The sequence below is a fragment of the Hyaena hyaena genome, unplaced genomic scaffold (genome assembly GCF_003009895.1).
Source record: "Hyaena hyaena isolate Hyena2069 unplaced genomic scaffold, ASM300989v1 scaffold_672, whole genome shotgun sequence".
Taxonomy (NCBI): Eukaryota; Metazoa; Chordata; class Mammalia; order Carnivora; family Hyaenidae; genus Hyaena; species Hyaena hyaena.
In genome coordinates, this window is record NW_024081299.1 from 519411 (window position 1) to 539831 (window position 20421).

At 35.0% G+C, this 20421-nt stretch overlaps 1 long non-coding RNA gene across 1 annotated transcript in view; it reads right to left on the reverse strand.

Moving 5' to 3' along the window:
• Positions 1-6864: 6864 nt before the first annotated feature.
• LOC120220086 overlaps positions 6865-20421 on the reverse strand; it is a 29286-nt gene continuing 15729 nt past the window's right edge. Inside the window, exon 3 of the long non-coding RNA XR_005525457.1 lies at positions 6865-7130. This is a non-coding gene — a long non-coding RNA (uncharacterized LOC120220086). The remainder of the gene's footprint in view (positions 7131-20421) is intronic.

The following is a 20421-nucleotide window of genomic DNA, read 5'->3' on the forward strand; positions in this document are numbered from 1 at the left end:
GACATGGTGCAGCTTAAAGAATTTTCACGATATGCTTCATTATAAACATGTGAAATAGAATTCTAAATACAGGTCAGAGTTAATAAAGAAGAAATATTCCTGAAATGATCCCATGTGAGACTGATTTGAGTCACAGCAGAATATTCAATAAAGTTTTCATTTGAAAGATATGGAAAAACAGACTTTGGGAAAAGCTTGGGATATATGCAAAGACTGAGGTGTCTGTTCAGATCCTTAATGATTCTGATTATATGGTGTATCACATTAAGTGAGCAAAATGGAAGAATAAGTTTTCCTATTTTTGAAGAAATTTCACTATATATATATGAGAGTGTACGCACACAGACACAGACACACATACAAATCTATGCACATGTATGCACAGTGGCACACATAAATGTTACATTTATGTAAATGTATATGTGCACATATGTACATACTGACACATTTATTTGAAAGTTCATGTATGCATATCCATGTTTGTGTATATATGTGAATATCCAAATATACACGGTATGTATAGGCATGTGTATGGTAAGCTGAACAAATACCATGAATATTAAAAGAGAAAAGCAACATATGAATCCTGTGATATGTTACGATTTTGATCCCCTTTCCCAATTCAGTATCCTTTCCTAGGAAGCATTTTCAATTATTTTCAAAGAAGTTAGGAGCTCCATTAAAAAACTTTCCCCCACACTGAGACATTCCGAAGTGTAAATATAAAATTTGAAATTTAAATTTGATAGAATGTCTAAACTCTCCTTTAATTGGTTCAGTTCTTGTATTGTCTTTGTAGTGATACATTCCAATATCTTCCATTGTACATAGTGTTTTTTATAATCACAACTTACTAAAAGCTTAAAATGCTGGCATTTTTAGTGCTTCATTTGAAGAACATTTATTAAATATTTCAAATTGATATTGAACATTATGGAGCTTAAACTTAAAGGACTTACTGTCAAAAAGTTCAATACTATTTTAGGACTTTAGTTTGATTTTACATTTATCTTTTGAAAGGCTCAAACAATCCTGAAATCCAATTAATGAAGAATAACATAGAAAGTATTACTGCCACTCTGAAGTACTGTTTAACATTCAACACCAACTTTGTAACAAAAATTTGTATTTCCACAATTCTGTCTGTGTTTAAATACAATTGCAGTTTGTATTTTGATTTTAGAATATCACAGCTTTGTATATAATTGAGTTTCTACTACAACCTATTATAATTTTTTTTCTGTTTTTAGTTTTTTAAGGGCTTTTTAAACATAAGGCATTGCCCTATCATATTTAAAATTCTTACTACTATAAATAATTTCTTCAGTATTGAACCTTTTACTATGAAGTTATAACAGCTTTCCCAGTTATATCTGGTGCTTTATCTTTGAAAAAAAATGTCAAAAGCTTTATTTCAACTTTATCAATTCAATGCAAAAAATATCAAACCACTTCTGCAGTTAACAGGACTAATTTTCTCCTTGGAGAATCTGATGTCACCAATACAAAAACAGATAAATATCTGTCTGCAAATTCTTCTTTTGAAAATGAAGCCAACACATTAACAGTCATTGTTTCATGTTTTATGTGTGCAAATGAAAACTTAGATTTAAAACTCAATGAAAATAATTGAGATGGGTCACTTTATTTAAATAAAATGTCAAGCTTCATAGAATGACACTGTAAATGCACCTTCTATAGCTGCATATATATAACAGCTTTGGAGAGAACCAGTCTTAAATTAACTACTAACTTCTGAAGCAAATGCTAATGCTTCTTTAGTAGATCTGTTTCTTCTTATTTTATGTAGTCAGTGATATCCTCAAGTTTCCTATCATTGATGAAATCAACTTTCTTGGAAAATGGACATTTAGTATGTATTTTTTAATTAAGCATGCACTTTTGTTTTTAGTTCACTGATGCAGAAAACAGTTAAAAAAATAACAAAGATATTTTTAGACTTACAGCACAATGTGTGCCTAAAGCACCAAAACACAAATATTCAGGCTACTATTTGGTCCCTGGCAGTGGTTCTCAATATCAATTTCCTGCACAAATTTCTTGTACACAAAATTATTATTCCCACGTTCTTTTCCATTGCCTAATGACATATCCACTGGTGCACCAAAGATGAGTGGGGCTTGGCAGTGAAAGTAGTGGTCAGCCCTGGCAGGGAGGAGTATTTTAACACTGCCCCTGTTTGGAATTAACAGAGCACAAGACAGCCAGAAGCAGAAAACACCAATCTTTAACTAGCTTTATTATTGCTTTTAAAATCCCTGTGTGCAATGCACACCCTAATTGCCTGCACAAGGGATAGTCTGATCTTCCCTCATCCCAGTAGCATTCTATGATGGCTTGCTGCATCTTACAGGTCAGCATACTGGTCACAGCACAGGTGGATATTGTAACTAGTGGCCAGCAAGAGGCAGAAGTGTTGAAGACTTCTCACATAGAAAGGTCAGCTTTCTGTGGCTGCTGATCTTGAAAAACTCTGCATGCTGTATTTAGGACAAAGTTGTTTTTTAGAATGTATTTGGGAAAAAGGTTGAGCAAAGAGAGTTGACTTTTTGCTGGTCTGGTGGTCTATTAGATTTAACCAAGTGAAAACTCTATTCATTACTCATATATCTCAGTTTCTAAAGAGAGACATAGCAGAGATTGGAAGCACAAAGTGGATATAGGCAACACCCCCAGGCTTTTAATGCAACTATTAAAAGATACTTTTTTTAAGCAAATGGAAAATTCCTGAAAAAGATAAATAACACAAGGCCTGGGGCCACAAGGTCAATTTTTCTGTAAAAACTAAAATAAAAACATAAGTTGAGGATCCTTGAACAAACTTATAAAGATATTCTCTCAGTATGATCCTGAGCCTGGAGAGTATAACAGTAAGAAGTCAGGGTACTCAGAAGGAAAAAACAAAAAACAACTATTTTTCAGAGAACTGATCAATATCTAGAGAAAAACAGTGTGACGGCAAATTTGTTATTTTATGGTCCTACACTCAACAGATGGACAGAAGACTTAACAGTTGGCCTGCCCTAAACTCCACTACAGTCACAAAATTCTGAACTGATAAGTCAAAAGTTTTTTTAAACCCACCACTTCCTTTCCCTTGTGCAACTTATTGGCTTCTGCTTTTACAAGTCTCATCCTTGCCTTTGCTCATAGAGACTGTGATCCAAAGCCTGCTCCCACTCTCTCTCTCTGTCAGTCTCATCTATTTATTATCTATCTATCTATCTATCTATCTACCTATCTATCTATCATCTATCTAATCTATCCATCTGATGCTTTAAACAAATTTTCTCTGAGTTATTCTTTGATAATCTGTAGGCACCATTGGATTAGGTTTCCTGACTTGTTTGGTAATAAACTTCCATTAATACTCACTACAAACATATCTCATTTTATTGTGAATCACTTTTTTTGTGCTTCACAGATACTGTACTTTTTATAAATTGAAGGTTTGTGGCACTCCCTGCCTTGAGAAAGCCTACTAGCATCATTTTCCAACAGCAATGTCTCTGTGTCATATATTTGGGTAATTATTGTAATATTTCAAACTTTTCCATTATTATACATTTGTTATGGTGATTTAGAATCAGTGATCTTTGATGTTACTATTGTAATTGTTTTGAGGCACTATGAACCATGCCCATATAAGACAGTGAACTTAATAAGCTGGTGTGTTTGGTGTGTGCTTCACTGGCTGGCCATTCCCCCATCTCTCTCCCTCTCCTGGGCTTCCTTACTCCCTGAGACACAGCAATACTGAAATTAATCCAATTAATAATCCTACAGTTGACTTTAAATGTTCAAGTGAAAGAAGAGTTGCACGTCTCTCACCTTCAATCAGCAGCTAGAAATAATTAAGCTTAGTGAGGAGGGCATGTCAAAAGCTGAGTTAGGCTGTAAGCTAGGCCTCTTGCACCAAACAGTAAGCCGAGTAGAGAATACAAAGGAAAAGTCTTGAAAGAAGTTAAGAATGCTACCCCAGTGAAGATACAAATGATAAGAAAGCAAAACAACCTTATTGCTGATGTGGAAAAAATTTGAGTTGTCTGGATAAGATCAAACCAGTCACAACATCCCTTTAAGCCAAAGCCTAATCCAGAGCAAGTCCCTAACACTTCAAGTCTGTCAAGGCTGAAGGAGATGAGGAAGCTGAAGAAGAAAAGTCTGAAGTTAGGAGAGGTTGGTTCATAAGGTTTAAGTAGAGAAGCCATTTCCATAACATGTAAGCACAAGGTGAAGCAGCAAGTGCTGATGTAGAAGCTGCAGCAATTTTTCCAGAAGGTCTAGGTAAGATCATTCATGACGGTGACTACACTTAAATAACAGATTTTTGATGTAGACAAAACGGCCTTCTATGGGAAGAAGATGTTATTTAGGACTTTCATAGCTAGGGAGAAGTCAAAGCCTGGCTTCACAGCTTCAAAGGACAGGCTGGCTGTCTTGGTAGGGGCTAAAGCAGCCAGTGACGTTAGCTGAAGCTAACACTACTCATTTACCCTTCAGAAAATCCCATGGGCCTTAAGAATTACTCTTAATATACTCTCCCTGTTCTCTACAAATGGAATAACAAAGTCTGGAACATGGTTTACTCAGTATTTTTAGCCCACTGTTGAGAACTACTGCTCAGGGGGAAAAAATGATTCCTTCCAAAATATTACTACTCACTGACGATGCACCTGGTCTAACCTGCAGGCAGGGAGGATTGGCTCCAATTTTGAAAGAAGTTCTACTGTGGGTAAAATGCTATCAAACAACATTGTGTTCTTCAGAGAAATCATTCATGAAAGAAAGAGTTAACCGATGCAGCAAAGCTCATTGTTGTCTTATTTTAAGAAATTGTCACAACCACCCCAACCCTCTGCAGTCACCACCCCTTTCATTCAGCAGCCATTAACACCAAGGCAAGATCGTGCACCAGCAAAAAACTTATCCCTTACAAAAGCTCAGATAATGATTAGCATTTTTAGCAAAAGTGTATTTTTTAAATTAAGATATGCACATTTTTTGCACAATAATGCTATTGCACAATTAACAGACTATAGTATAGTATAAGCATAACTTTTATATGCATTGGGAAATAAAAATTCATTTGACTCTCATTTAAAATTTTTTTAATGTTTACTTTTTAGAGAGAGAGAGACAGACAGACAGGGCATGAGTAGGGGAGGGGCAGAGAGACAGGAATACACAGATTCTTAAGTAAGCTTCAGGCTCTGAGCTGTCAGCACAGAGCTTACACGGGGCTTGAACTCACAGACCGCGAGATCATGACCCGAGCTGAAGTCGGATGCTTAACTGAGTCACGCAGGAGCCCCTCATTTGACTCTCTTGTGATACTAACTTTATTAAGGTGGTCTGGAACAGAATCAGCAAAATCTTTGAGGTATGCCTGTATATCTCTGAGATTTTGTTTCTTTTTTTTCAAAGTATAAATCAGAACCATCATAGGCAAACCAAAATCCACTGTTACCTTAGAGTTAGCAACATGAGCTTTTCAATTCAGTCCATCTGCTACTTAAATTACATCTTTCTAGAAATGTCAGAACGTTCTCATTTGATGAATGGGAATTCATCAATTCCAAATTGGTCTTTTGGAAGTCCAACTGGTGGCTAAAAAATCACATATCAGAGGTGTGGTAATATATAATGTATTTAAAATATTTTATTTGAGCAACACTAACTGTAAAAAAGACATATGTCTTTATTTATGCTAAATGAAAATCAGATAGGTTGACACCAAACAGTGAATGAAGCAAGTTAGTTGATTTCTTCTCTCAAAGTCCCTCTCTTCCCCAGTTCTCTGTATCAGTTGTTTAAATCTTAAGTTTCATTTCCCTCTTAATTTACTTATCCCGGCCTGGCTTTCATTTTAGCCTAGTAGCTCTCACTCAGTCAATTAGCAGGCAGAATAAAGGTCAGCTGCTCAAGGGATTCTCTATGCTCTTTAATAGCAAGTGCATCTTCATTAGTATTTATTTCTAGCACGGGAGAGACAAAATCTGTATAGATGCTAGAAAGCAAGTTATAGCCAGAATTAAGTGAATGGAATACTAGTGTTGAAAGGTATAAACATCAAGTATAAAATGACATTATTTAAGGTATTATTAGAACTCTGAGTAGCAGAATGAAAACAAGTATTTAGGCCAATGTCAGCAAAAAAACTTCTTAATGATGATGACTTCTTAATGGTGATGAGTGTGTAACTCTCTCTCCAGGGAACAAATGGAAGCTATCATTTCCAAACTCTATAAGCTTAACTGGGTAAAGAATAAGCCACTAGGCAATGTCCTTCTGGGAAAAAGATGCATTGGCAAGTAACATGAGATAGTTTCAAATTAAGAACAGAGAGTAAATTTATGACTCTGTTTATACATAATGTCATCTGTAAAATGAAATTGTCATCACTTTTCTGAATAAGATAAAAATAACAAACAAAAACTACTTCTTTAATTATATTTGAGTGAAAAATTTCAGCCAACTTGTCCTTTTTTGGAGTTACCTTTCTAATAGCTATAGTTGCCTTACATATTTTGGCTTATCTTACCACTGTTAAGTTTCCACATTCTTAGTAAAGGAGATACCAAATGCTGGGAAGCCACTGCACTTCCTGGAATGGGAGTTGGAAGTCCTAATCCCAGTCAAGTAAAAATGTACCACATGCCAATCATTAATATTTTCAGTAGCATGAGAAGTAGCACCACCAACCAATTATTTTTCAAAATGGAAAACAATGAATAAATGATGTCAAGATTTCCAGCAGCTTGTTGATCTCAGCAAAAGCACTTTAATTGTGTTCTTTAACTATGAACAGTAAGAAATTTTCAAGGTTGTGATATAAAATACGGTTGTTTTCTTTCTAGAGAAAAGCCTTTCTGTAAATCAAGGCTAGAGTTGGGCACGAATAGAGCAACATATAATTTCACAGAATTCTATTACCCCTTTGACACTTAGGAGAAAATATACTTGAAGTGGTTTCCTGCCAAATAGAGAACATATGCATTGCAAGAGTTTGTTTTGAAAAAAATCTTTAATCAGCTCTTGGCCAATGTTCCCAAGAAAGATTCACGCCAAATATGCTGTCAGAGTTCTTCTCCTCACACAGGTGTCTGCTAAGGATGTGAAGAGGGAAAAACAAAACAAAAGAAACAGAAAACATGTGAACCACAGCTTTATTGTCTAAGACAGCTAATCATGGAAAAGTTTACATCATTTCTAATAGAGAAGACTAAATGGTAAACCCTCTTAAAATTTTTAGTCAGCTAAGAAACATGATTTCATTTCTGTGTGTTACTTCTCATTAAGGGTTCAGTAAGTATGTCTGAAAGATGATAGAATGAAAGTAAGCTTACTGCTCAAAACATGTTAAAAAAACACATAAAATCAATAACTGGCTGAGCTATTCAGAATGTGCTTCTAGAAATGGACAATTGTTAACCAAAACAAACCAAAACAAAACCTCCCAAACAAACAAAAAACACCTAAATTGAAATCCACTAGTGAATAGCATCCTGTTGACTAGGATTTATCATATTTGGAACTATCTCTTCTGTTTTCCTGAACATTATTTAAATTTACAAGTAAAAGAAAATTATGCAGAACATGAAAGAAAATATTAATGGGAAGTATCCTTCTGTTGTAGTTGTAATTTTGTGTAAATATAGGATCGATCAAAAACAAAGGTAAATGAGCCAATACTATTGATTTCCTAATAATTTTTTTTACTAGACTTGAATTTAAATATTCCAACATTATATGTCAGAAAAATACTATGTAATTATAAGGGTGACCCCACTGAAGCACATTCTATTTGTAACAATGATAACATATAGAATACTGTACTTATATAGTGTGTTACACAAACATTGGAGGTTGTATTTTTGTTTTTAAAAGCATTGAAAATCTCTGCTGAATCTTTCTGTTCTGAAATTTCCTACTTGATACAATCAGTTTGCCTTTCCTTGATCACACAAAATATTCCTGATGGGTTTTGTTGTTAAATATAGTGTCCACAGGCTGGGAAATGGTTCCATTATTCAGGAACCAGGGCATATATATGTTCAGAATACGTTTTGTCTCCCCTCCCCCATTATTCCCAACTCTGATAGCTATTTATATGAACTAAACATAGATAGTGTTTAAACCATAAGCATCATGATCTTTAAAATTGTAGTTAGTATCCAAATAGGAAACATACCAGGTATCTATTAGGTTGTATTAGCATGGAAACAGTGAAATGTTAAGTAGAATCCATCAGATATCTGGAATGTGTGGATTTTAAGAATTCTGCAGTCTTCGAAAAATCAACTGTTCCCAAAGGTCAGTTCTGACATAAACATCAAGTATATTTAGATCAAACTTTGGAGCTGCTAAAGTGCCCTGCTATTCTTTAATCCTTTTACACATTCAAAGCCTGTGAGCAGTCAGGGCAGGATTTACTTGAGTTTCACTTTCCACTTTGCTTTCCCACTCAGTAGCATTAAGGTGAAACTCCCAAAAGATAACAACAAGCTAAGATGAGCTCATCTAAATGCAACCCAAGTTATTCAGGTTTAGATAATAGCCACTGCCAAGATAATTTATGGTTTTCAGCATTTGTTAACATTGGTGACCAACCAAGCCCTAGCAACTGTATTAAGTCATGAGCTGACACAAGTACAAAGTAATTTGCACAGGCTGAAAAAGGAGAGTCACAGAGAACTTTAATAATGTAAGTTTTATTTGAACTTTGCCATCACCCTAGTTTACAGAAGTTAATTCCTACCCTCAGTTTCAAAAGACAAAGATTAATTGACCCTCCTTATCGGAGTGTTCTTCGATTAGAAATGTTCTTTTCTCACCTATATCTTCCATCATAGATGGTGGTCACTCAATAAAAAGATGTGCCCTGAACGAATGCTTCCATTTTTCAGAAGAGCAATATGTGGCTACAGGTTACTGCTTTTGTAAAGCTATTACTTCTACTGTCAACATGACTGCTGCCCTAAGATGTCTCATTAGGTGGAATAAATTGAAGCAAACAGGCACAACAGTTGACCAAACACCTTCCTCCCCCAGATATATCTGCTGCAGTGATAATAAATAAATAAATAAAAACTTCTGTTATCAGACATTTTAAAAGAAACTGGAGAGTGGAAGTTAACCCTACGTGTGCCTCCAAGAAATATGTTGTTGGACAACCCCAGGAGAGTAACAAGATCTAAAAAACAGAAAACAAGAAGTTCTTCTATTATATGGGCCATTAGAACACAAACATGTAAAGAAAATCATTCAGAGATATCAAGACAAACCGAAAATTCCACATCTAAGAGAAGCAATTGATTTATTTATGAAAGCTATTTTAAACATATCATTTACCTAGGTGACAGATTCATTTAAATTCTAATTCCTGAGGGAATGCAGATGAAAGCTTGAGTTAAGCCAATGCTGAAGTTTGGGCCTACAATGCCATTTATAATCAGTGCTTTAAGTCCCTGGTTTGATTTCTTATTGAGGGATGGTCAAATCTCTTAAAATATGCAGCAAAAAAAGCATGATTAATTTGTATAAAATATTTAGTGAATGAAAACTGTCCAAGAAGCCCTGTCTTAAGCTAATCATTATCAACATTAGCATTACCCCCTACTTATTTTTTGGACCACTCACAAAATGACCCGACAACTAGCTATGAATCATGTAGATTACAGATTTTTCTTCTTTAGGATATTCTATACATAAGCAATTTTGTTTGTCATCTATCTGCCCATCATTTAAACTCTCATACTACTTTTTCAATATTTTGAGGGAAAAAATTATTCTGTATGATTCTACTTGTTTGTCATTGTGTAAATGTCATAGGTCAGATTTATTTCCTCAAAAAAAGGATATGTTAAAGTACTATTGTCCAGTACTTGAGCATATGACCTTATGTAAAAATAGGGATGCGTAGATATAATTAGTTAAGATGACGGGATACTGGACTACAATGGGATTCTAGTCCAATACAACTAATGTCCATGTAAGAATATGGCCTTTTGAAGACACAGAGAGATAGGGAAAACATCATGTTTTGATGGAAGTAGAGACCAAATTAACAACAAGCAAAGAAAAGTTGCAAATTTCCAGTAACATTAGAAGCTAACAGAAAGGTGTGGGATAGATTATTTCCTAAAGCATTCCACACAGCATGATCCTGCTGACAACTTAATTTTAGACTTCTGGCCCCCAGAGCTATGAGACAACACATTTTTGTTTTTCTCTCCTTTCCTTTTTTTTAAAAGCTACTCAGTTTGTGTTACTGTATTATAGCAGGAAATTAATACAATAAGTTAAAATAAAATTGTGTTTATTATAAAGACTTTCAAACCTAGACTTTTTTATCTCTCTTTTCCCCTTTAATATTCCCTCAACATGTTCTTGTGCAATAGGAATTTACAGGTTCCCAGAGCCAACCCAATAATATAAGAGCCAGGCCATTTTATGGCTGGAGAAAATGTCTGGTTCTTCTTATCTAAGACATAAACATAAGCCCAAACACAAGACTTGCAAGAAAATTTTAGATATGGACTAGACATTTCAGTAATGGACAAATAATTGTCAAGACAATGCTGAAGTACCATAAATGTGGCTGCTTAGAATGGAAATATTGAAGAACTAACACAGGTCATAGAAGATACAATTTTTAAAGGCTATGTTTGACACAGGTAAGGTTCAGGAAAACTGTTGAAATAAACTATTGGAGTCAGACTTACTGAAGACTGAGATTTCATTGTATGACCCTATACCTAGAGGGAGGAAGGCATGTAGAAAGTACTGGATAAAGAGACAGACTATAGAATAGGATTCAGTGCTAGAATGTAGTCGTACAAATTGGGTTAACACAAAATGAGAGGCTAGTAAATAATTTTGCTAACACTTTGATGTCCAGAAATAACAAAGAACACAGTGTAGTTCTCAGTCCTACGGTTGGCTAATTTTTGGATTACTTTTTACTTCTTGATTCCACCATCAATAACACTGAAAATGTTCTAACCTAAACGTATAGAAGAAAACCATTAGTAGATGCAGATGGCAGGACACAGGCCAGTGAACTTAGGAAATCATGGAAAAACTCATGGGAAACCTCATTATTCAATTTTCAATCTGGTTTTGTTACTCATGGACTGCCATCCCAGTCTTACCCTTTTTGAAGACAGAGTCTCACTAGGCGACTACCAACGTGGTTTATCACCCTGATACTCTTCTTATTGTGCCAATCATATATCCATTCCTTTCCCTATATTTTCCTCTATTTCCTCAATTTCTCTAACTCTACTCTTTGTAGTACACTTTGCTTTGGCTTTCCATCTTATGTTTCTTAAAATCCTACAAACACCATCACTTTAATTAACATGAGAGAACATAAACATACTTTTGTGATAAATAAATGCCAAATACTTTGTCGGTATTTTGTAAAGCCACATTCCCCAAATTTGACAATTTTAAAGAATTTTTTTCTATCTTTTTTCTTTCTATACATTTTTAGTTGCTTTCCTGATTTTGGAATTTTTTTATGCCCTTACTACTTCCAACTCTTACTTCTTTTGTGTAATAGTTCTGTTATTTGCTATCTCATGTTCTGTTGTCTTGCCTTAGTCAGGAGTCTCGCTCAATGTAGTTTTTCATTGTAATCTGTGAATATTTGCTTGGGGAATGTTCTAGAGTCTAATTAAATTTGACATTAATTGCTTTTGAACTCTGTGAGTTGTTATAAATGAAAGTGAGCATTTCATGGAGTAATGGTGGGTTCTTAGGATGAAAAGTGATTCAAAACCGTGAGGATCACATTATTGTCTTTTCTACAGAATCTGACATCCCATAGTGTAACACATCCCATAGTGTAACATGAAATAATAAAACAGAAAAGCAGAACTAAATATAAAATATTGGCTGATGTCATAAAATGAAAAACTCAAAGTAAATGCAATAAAAATATCTCTCTTTAGGTAATCATTTAGTAAACATGTATTTTTTTTTAAAACCTATTATATAAACCAAACACCTTCCTTAGTGCTATAAATTTAAAGAGACATGTATAAGCTGTGATTCTGGGCAATCAGCTATGTGACAAAACTGATGTAAATGAAATAATAAAGTCTATTAAAGTTAAATTGGTGAATATGCTGACTATCAAACCATTAAAATGTTTAGAAATTGAAAATACCAACTGTGGGCCAAAATGGATTTGGAGTGAAGTGACTACATGAACCTTGTCGCAAATGACAATTATAAAAACTAAATAAATTATCTTCAGAAACTCATGATTTAAAGGCCTAGAAAACATCCAAGCACAGACAAGAACCCTAGGACAGTTTACTTTTGAAAAATTTCAACGAGAGGGTAAGAATTGTGAGTCTGTGGCTTTCTGGTTAGGGCGATAGAAAACAATAGCAAAAGCTACGGGTTTACTGATGTTGTGAGAGAAATACTGGAATGAGAGCAAATATCTGAATATAAAATCTGCCTAAATCCAGGAATGCAGCTACATTTTGCAGACACAAGGGAGAGTCCAAGGGGCCCAGTGATAAACAGAGGTACTGCCTTTTAATCTTTATAGATGAGAATGAAAGCTATGCTAAAACCTGTCAGTTTCCTGCTTTTTCACCAGAGTGAATTTCCCAAGCTTACACAATTTGGAGAACAAAATGGTTATCAATGGTAACCTCTCACAGCTTGGTGCCTTAGAAGATAACAATAAATTAGCAAAACAGCTGGAAATTTGGAAGTCTTAGGAAGAAAAAGTCACAAATAGAAAAAGCCCCCAAAATATGAATAAATATTTGTTCAAGTCCTTGGCTGACCCCCAAATTATGCAGACACAAAGGTGGAGGGTCACCTAAAAAGCACAAGAATTCATAAGAACAAAGCAAAGATATTAGAATCTACATAACAAAAGGGAACAAAAATTTTGTTTTGTTCCACATTTTACACATGTGGAAATGGAAAACTCTTCAGGTTTTCTTTCCCCTAGAAATTGCTAGTAAAGTTTATACCACTTAGATGGGGAAATTTAAAAATACACAACCAAAATGAATGTAGATTTGCCTGAAGCAAATTCATGGACATTTTATTTGCCAAATAATATGAGTAACAGCTTTCACAGCTTTAAAACAAACACATATTAACATTGGTAATGTTTCTGTGATCAGAGAAGATAAATAAACTGAAATACATTAGATCTACATCTACATATATTGCTAAATGTGTATTTCCAACTTATATATTTTTGGATTTTACTTTCTGCTACCTTACAAGTATTATAAGATTATAATTTATAAAGGGTAAATAATAAAAAAATAGTTTTTATTTTAAAATATTGTGCTATAGGCATACAGTATATCAATCCTTTCATTTATGTATTGATAGATTTATGCTGCTCTTTAAAAAGTTTTGTCCGTCAAACCCCATTCATTTAGAAGTGGAGTACTTTCTATAAGATCAGAATATAAACCAAATTAATAATTTTCATATAAATATCAAATTATTTCCAACATTTAGAACAGGGACTGTAGTTAATTTTTCCTTTTTCTTTTTTCCTTTTCTCTTCTTTTTTTTTAGAGAGAGAGGGAGCACAGGTTGGGCAGGGACAGAGAGAGAGGGAGAGAATCTTAAACAGGCTCCACACTCAGCACACATGCATGGCTCAATCCCATGATTTGAGATCATGATCCGAGCCAAAATCAAGTCTTACACTTAACTAACTGAGCCATCAACGTGTCCCTAAAATGTGTAGACCTTATAAATACACAATTAATAAACCTTAACAAACTTAATCCAACAATATATGTCTATGTTTTTTTACCTTGATGATACATTTATCAGAGTATTTTGATAGATGCTGGTAAACATTAGATAAGATAAAAAACTTATTTAAAGAAAAAATCTATTTCAAAGACAAGAAGTATTTAAAAAAATCCTAAGATAAAGCAATATCTAAAAAATATGTAAGAAACATATTTAATGGAGAAACTTTAAGCAATCCTTCTAAAGACAAACACAAGACAAAAAAGCACTTTTTGACTGCTATTATTTACAGATAATCCTGACCAATATATTAAGATGAAAAACAGAACAGGATGTGTAAAGAATGAAATGGAATAGAGCACAGTGTCATCATCTATAAATAATATAAATATACTAAAGCTCAATAAATCAATTAACAAAAATGTTTGAAGTAATAGAGATTTTAGCAAGTTTAATGTACAAAAATTTATAGATTTCATATTTATCAGTAATAACCAATTAGAAAATTTAAGAAGAAATATATAAAATATAAGTAGCAACAATAGAAACTTACAGATTAACATAAAATTAAATTTGTGCAAGAAAAACTTGGAACAATTGAACAGCTGTTTAACCACTGAGCGACTTGAGTATACAAAGTTGTAAACTATCTTTTTGGATAATAAAATAACATTATAAAGGAGAAAAATATAATATTCATAACATAAAAATTAATAGATGAATATATTCATACTAAAGATTTAATTCATAAAAGGATACCAGGCCAAATTTCTTTTTTTAAAAAAAAAATTAAATATATATTTTTTGTTGAGAGACAGAAAGAGAGTGCGAGCAGGGTACGGGCAGAGAGAAGGAGAGACACAGAATCCGAAGCAGCTCAAGGCTGAGCCCAATGCGGGGCTCAAACTCACCAGCCGCGAGATCAAGACCTGAGGTGAAGTCAGATCCGTAATCGACTGAGCCACCCAGGGGACCCCAAATTTCTTTTTTTTTTTTAACGTTTTTTATTTATTTCTGAGAGAGAGGGAGACAGCGTGAAAAGGGGAGGGTCAGAGAGAGAGGGAGACACAGAATCCGAAAAAGGCTCCAGGCTCTGAGCTAGCTGTCAGCACAGAGCTCGAACCCACAAACTGTGAGATCATGACTTGAGCCAAAGTCGGGCGCCCAACGACTGAGCCACCCAGGCACCCCCCAAATTTCTAATGTCTAAGTAGAAAAGTATTTGCTAAGTGTAAACTAAACAAAGTGTTAATTTTCGAAATACTGTGGAGCTCTCACCAATGAAACTGCACAAGGAATGATGATGAAAAAGCAAGAAAGAAAACACAGGGGAAAAAAAGATGAGTATTAGAAACATGAAATTCAAAAAAAAAGGATGGGCCGCCTGGGTGGCTCAGTCGGTTATGCATCCGACTTGGGCTCAGGTTATGATCTGACGGTTTGTGGGTTCGAGCCCGACGTCGAGCTCTGTGCTGACAGCTAGCTCAGAGCCTGGAGCCTGTTTCAGATTCTGTATCTCCCACTCTCTCTGACCCTCCCCTGCTCACGCTGTCTCTTTCTGAAATAAATTTAAAAAAATTAAAAAACAAAACAAAACAAAGAAGAGAAAGCAATACTTAACTAATATAGACAGATATGAGTCATCTATAAAAAATCCAAATTAGTATAATAAAACGATATATATAGGACACTATAAGTTTAAATCGAAGTATTACCTATACATATTCTTTTTTAGGATTCACCAGAAACTAAAGATACCTCAAGAAAAAAGTACATTGAACATCCTAAAGTAGGTATCTATGGGAGATTAAGGACAATGAAAATTGAAAATGGATTGGGAGGGAAGGGGTAAGTGTAACTTAAGAGGGGAATTTGTCTGGGCCAATCATGAGAGTAAGCCATGATCAGAGAAAGATGAATACCTAAGAGAGGTTTTTTTTTTTTTTTTTTTTTAATGTTTTATTTATTTCTAAGAGAGAGAGAGAGACAGCGTGAGCAGGGGAGGGCTCTGAGCTGGCAGTCAGCACAGAACCCGACGCGGGGCTCGAACCCACGAACCACGAGATCATGACCTAAGCGAAAGTCGGATGCTTAACCGACTAAGCCACCCAGGCGCCCCCCCTTTTTTTTTTTTTAATTCCTGAGGTCTTTAAACAGAAAAATAAGGTTATAAGTGAAACTATTGAGAATCACCTCTTCTACTGAAGTAGAAGATCCAAACACAGGGATCTTTAATGTACATTTGAACAATTAAGTTATTACCATCACAGACAGAATCACAGAATTTTCAATTAAAACATATACTTTTCTAAGCACCCCAATATTGGTTTTTAAACTCTGTTCTCTGGTATAAGTAATCAGAAAGAAATATTCATGAGTCCATACTGATAAAAAGAAATGATTGAATAAATAAATGAAATGAAAGAGACAAATCTTTCTTATAGAAGAATCAAATACTATATGTAGATACTACTTCCTCCCCAAGTATGATTTGGTTTCAGTTATTACTCACTTCCCAAGAAGAATAAGAAAAGGAAAAAAATAACTTTATAGTTGGATGCTTACCATATACTACCTTAACTGAGTGATCAAAGTTAGTATCAGTAGCAGTAAGTCATACTGATAGCATGTATCCTTTGATAATGCTATGATGGAAAGGGCATTTCAGTGGCATAATATTCTTTTAAAAAGAACCCTAGTATAATCATGAGAAAAACATCAGACAAACTAAAGTTGAGGAACATTCTACAAAATACCTACAAGATACCTTCTACAAAACACTCTTCAAAACTATCAGGGTCATTAAAAATGATGAAAGACCGTGAAATAGTCACAGTCCATAGGTGACTAAAGAAACTTTACTAAATGCAATATGCTATCATGAATTGGATCCAGGAAAAGATAAAGGACATCTGCAGAAAAAGTGAAAGAGTAAATTAATAGTATTAACTCAAGATTAAAGTTGAATAATAAAAGTGAATAAAGAGTAAAGTTGAATGAACAGTATTGTACTAAATGCTAATTTCTTAACTTTGATAAATATACCATGATAATATAAGATGAAAGGGATAGGTGGAACTAGATGGAGGTATATGTAGCTTTTCTGTGTATTTTTTCTTCCTTCCTTCCTTCCTTCCTTCCTTCCTTCCTTCCTTCCTTCCTTCCTTCCTTCCTTCCTTCCTCCCTCCCTCCCTCCCTCCCTCCCTTCCTCTCTCTCTTTCTTTCCAAATAGTTTGTCAAATTGGTTTCCATATAACACCCAGTGCTCATCCCCACAAGTACCCTCCTCCATGCCATCTCTACCTTCCCCCACCCCCCACCCCCATCAGTCCTCAGTTTGTTCTCAGCATTCAAGAGTCTCTCATGGTTTGCCTCTCTCCCTCTCTCCCATTATTTCCCCCCTTCTTCTTCCCCCAGGAATTTACCCAAGGGATATAGGAATGCTGATGCATAGGAGCACATGTACCCCAATGTTCATAGCAGCACTCTCCACAATAGCCAAAACATGGAAAGAGCCTAAGTGTCCATCAAAAGAAGAATAGATCAAGAAGATGTGGTTTATCTATACCATGGAATACTACATGGCAATGAGAAAGAATGAAATCTGGCCATGTGTAGCAACATGGATGGACCTTGAGGGTGTTATGCTGAGCGAAATAAGTCAGGCAGAGAAGGACAAATACCATATGTTTTCTGTGTATTTTAAATTGTTACCAAATAACAAGTTTATTTAAAACAAACAACTGAGAAAAAGGACATGCATGGGCATGTGCACACATGCGCGTGCACACACACACACACACACACACACACACACACTCCTGAAGAATTGGCCTAGGTGTGCTGATTGTAATGTTAGAATAACCCTGAGTCTTGATCAAGGCAGAAGAATTGCACTGGAAACAGTAAACAAACAAAGAAGACTTTATTCAAGACTCTTGAAATAGCAGAGATTTCACTCAAGTCCCCAGAAACAAAAGGTGGGAGAGTTTTTAAGAGCTAGGGTGAGTTCATAGAAAAAGTACTGGAGGATGGTAGGTGCGAAGTGAGAGGGTGGTCCTTGTGATAAGGTCATTGGTGTGCTAACTGTCATCTACTGAAGTTAAGCTCTCACTTTCCCAGAGTCTGGTGGATAGGGACACTCTTTCTAGATGACCACATTTCAAAGGGATGCCCTTTAGGTCTTTAAAGAAGGGGATTCTTTGACTGTAAAACTGGCACAAGGCTGGTGGAGATTTATACCTACAAGGGGTAAGAAATGGAATTTGCAATTACAAGTTTCTAAAGTAAATGCTCTGATAGAAGAGAGGTCACGGGCTTATAGTCAGGAAGAAACTTGCGGTAAACTTCAGACGAGCTGAGAGAACATAAAAACTGTCTTAACCATTCTTATTCTTTGTGTTTCCATGTAGAGAGATTTCCTTTCCTATAAAACTCCATGTCTCCCTTTGCTCCCTTACTAACTAACAGATGCCTAGAGGAGAAAGTTCAGCTGTGTGATTGGCAAGTTTGGGAAATAAACATAGGCATGAGTCCTCAGTCTCTTAGGTGAGCTCTTGCTAAGCTCTGCCTGCTTGCTTAGTGCCCAATCCTGCTCTGTACCCTGTTAGGAGTCAGCTCTGTAGATGCTGGCCTATGGTTTCCAGATGTGGTATTTTGAAAAATTTATTCACATTCTTTTTTTTTAATTTTTAATGATTTTTATTTATTTTTGAGAGTCAGAGAGAGTGAGAGCAGGGCAGGGTCAGAGAGAGAGACACACAGAACGTGAAACAGGCTCCAGGCTCTGAGCTAGCTGTCAGCACAGAGCCAGACGCGGGGCTCAAACCCATGAACCATGAGATCATGACCTAAGCTGAAGTCAGATGCTTAACCAACTAAGCGACCCAGGCACCCTCACATTTTCTTTTCCTCTAGATATTTACCATTGTTTGTTGCTCCTGACATTGATACTGTGTTTGGCTACACTCTTGCTTTGAGCAATGGAACCCTGAAAGAAGTGACAGGACTTAAGAGGGATCATGTGGTTCTAACTGTCCCTTTTACACTTCTGACTTTGGTCATGAGAATGCATGCTCTGCATAGCCACAGTTCATAGAATGAGAGACAAGTGGAACAGAGCTCTATCTGACTTTCATCCCGAAGCAGAGCCACTCCAACTAACCCACAGGCTATGAAGAGGAGAAATAAATCCTCTATTAATTCAGCCACCAAGACTGTGGGGTCATTAGTTTTACAGCATTATCGTATAAGCTACGCTAAGACCAAGTAAATAAGGATATATAATTTTGGACAGGGTCTGAAGGCAGAAAACACTCTTAGCAATTTCCTTAATGTAAATGTAAAACTAAGTCTCCTAATCCAGATTTTATCTTAAATAATTCTAAAGTGATTTCTATCTGTGAGATTATTTTATTTATCACTTGATTAATATTTTTCATTTAAGATGGATTCACTAGTGGAACAATTAAGGAAAAGAAAGACTTTTAGAATAAAATGCTTAAAAAGTAATATTTTCACTCTTACATAAGTTATTTTAGAAAATGCAAAAAGGAAACTATTTGCTAATATGTCCTTAGGAGGATAATCTTTACAGTACGCTTTATAAATAATTAAACAGAAAGAACTTAAAAGTCCATATCATTTATGATTTTAAGTGAACACTGATATGAAAGGAAATAATCTTGTCGACACAGAAAAACACCAGATCAATTTCAATAACCATTCCTGACTAAAACTCTTATCAAACTTAAAAAAGATATGTCCTTACTTTGATAAGGATATACATAAAAACCTATAGTAAACATCGTAATTAACAATAGAATATTTATAGCTTTCATCCTCAGTGCCAAAATAAAACAAGGATAACTAATATCACCTCTAGATACCAAATATATTGACCATTATAATGGAGTTCTTAGCTAATATAATAAGGAAAATAAATGAATAAATAACAAGGATAGGAAAGAAATTTAATTAGTTAATTAATTCTCATTATTTGAAAATTATTCTTAATATTTTTAAGCATATTTAAAACATTTTCTAGATAAAAGAGTTAGCATAAAATAATCAATCATAGGGGCGCCTGGGTGGCTTAGTCGGTTAAGCGTCCGACTTTCGCTTAGGTCATGATCTCGCGGTTCGTGGGTTCGGGCCCCGCATCGGGCTCTGTGCTGACTGCCAGCTCAGAGCCTGGAGCCTGTTTCAGTCTGTGACTCCCTCTCTCTCTGACCCTCCCCTGCTCACGCTGTCTCTCTCTCTCTCTCCTAGAAATAAATAAAACATTAAAAAAAATCAATCATATATCCATATACCAAAAAAAACCTTGGAAAGTAAAATTTAAAAAAAATTATTATTTACTTATGGGAGAAAAGTCATTAAAAACAAGTTAGGAAGGTTTTAGCATGTATAAAATATTAGAATTAATAAGTAAACTTTACAGGGTTGCTGGATCAAGGTGAATATTTACACATCAATTATATTTCTATATGTCAGAAAGAATCTGATTGAAAGGAACATTTTAATACATTATGGAAAAACACACTAAATTGAAATTTAGTTAGATTTCAAAAAAAATTAAAACATATAAAGTATGCCTTTTGTTGAATTTTCTGAAACCTTGTAGACATCACTTAGCACTAA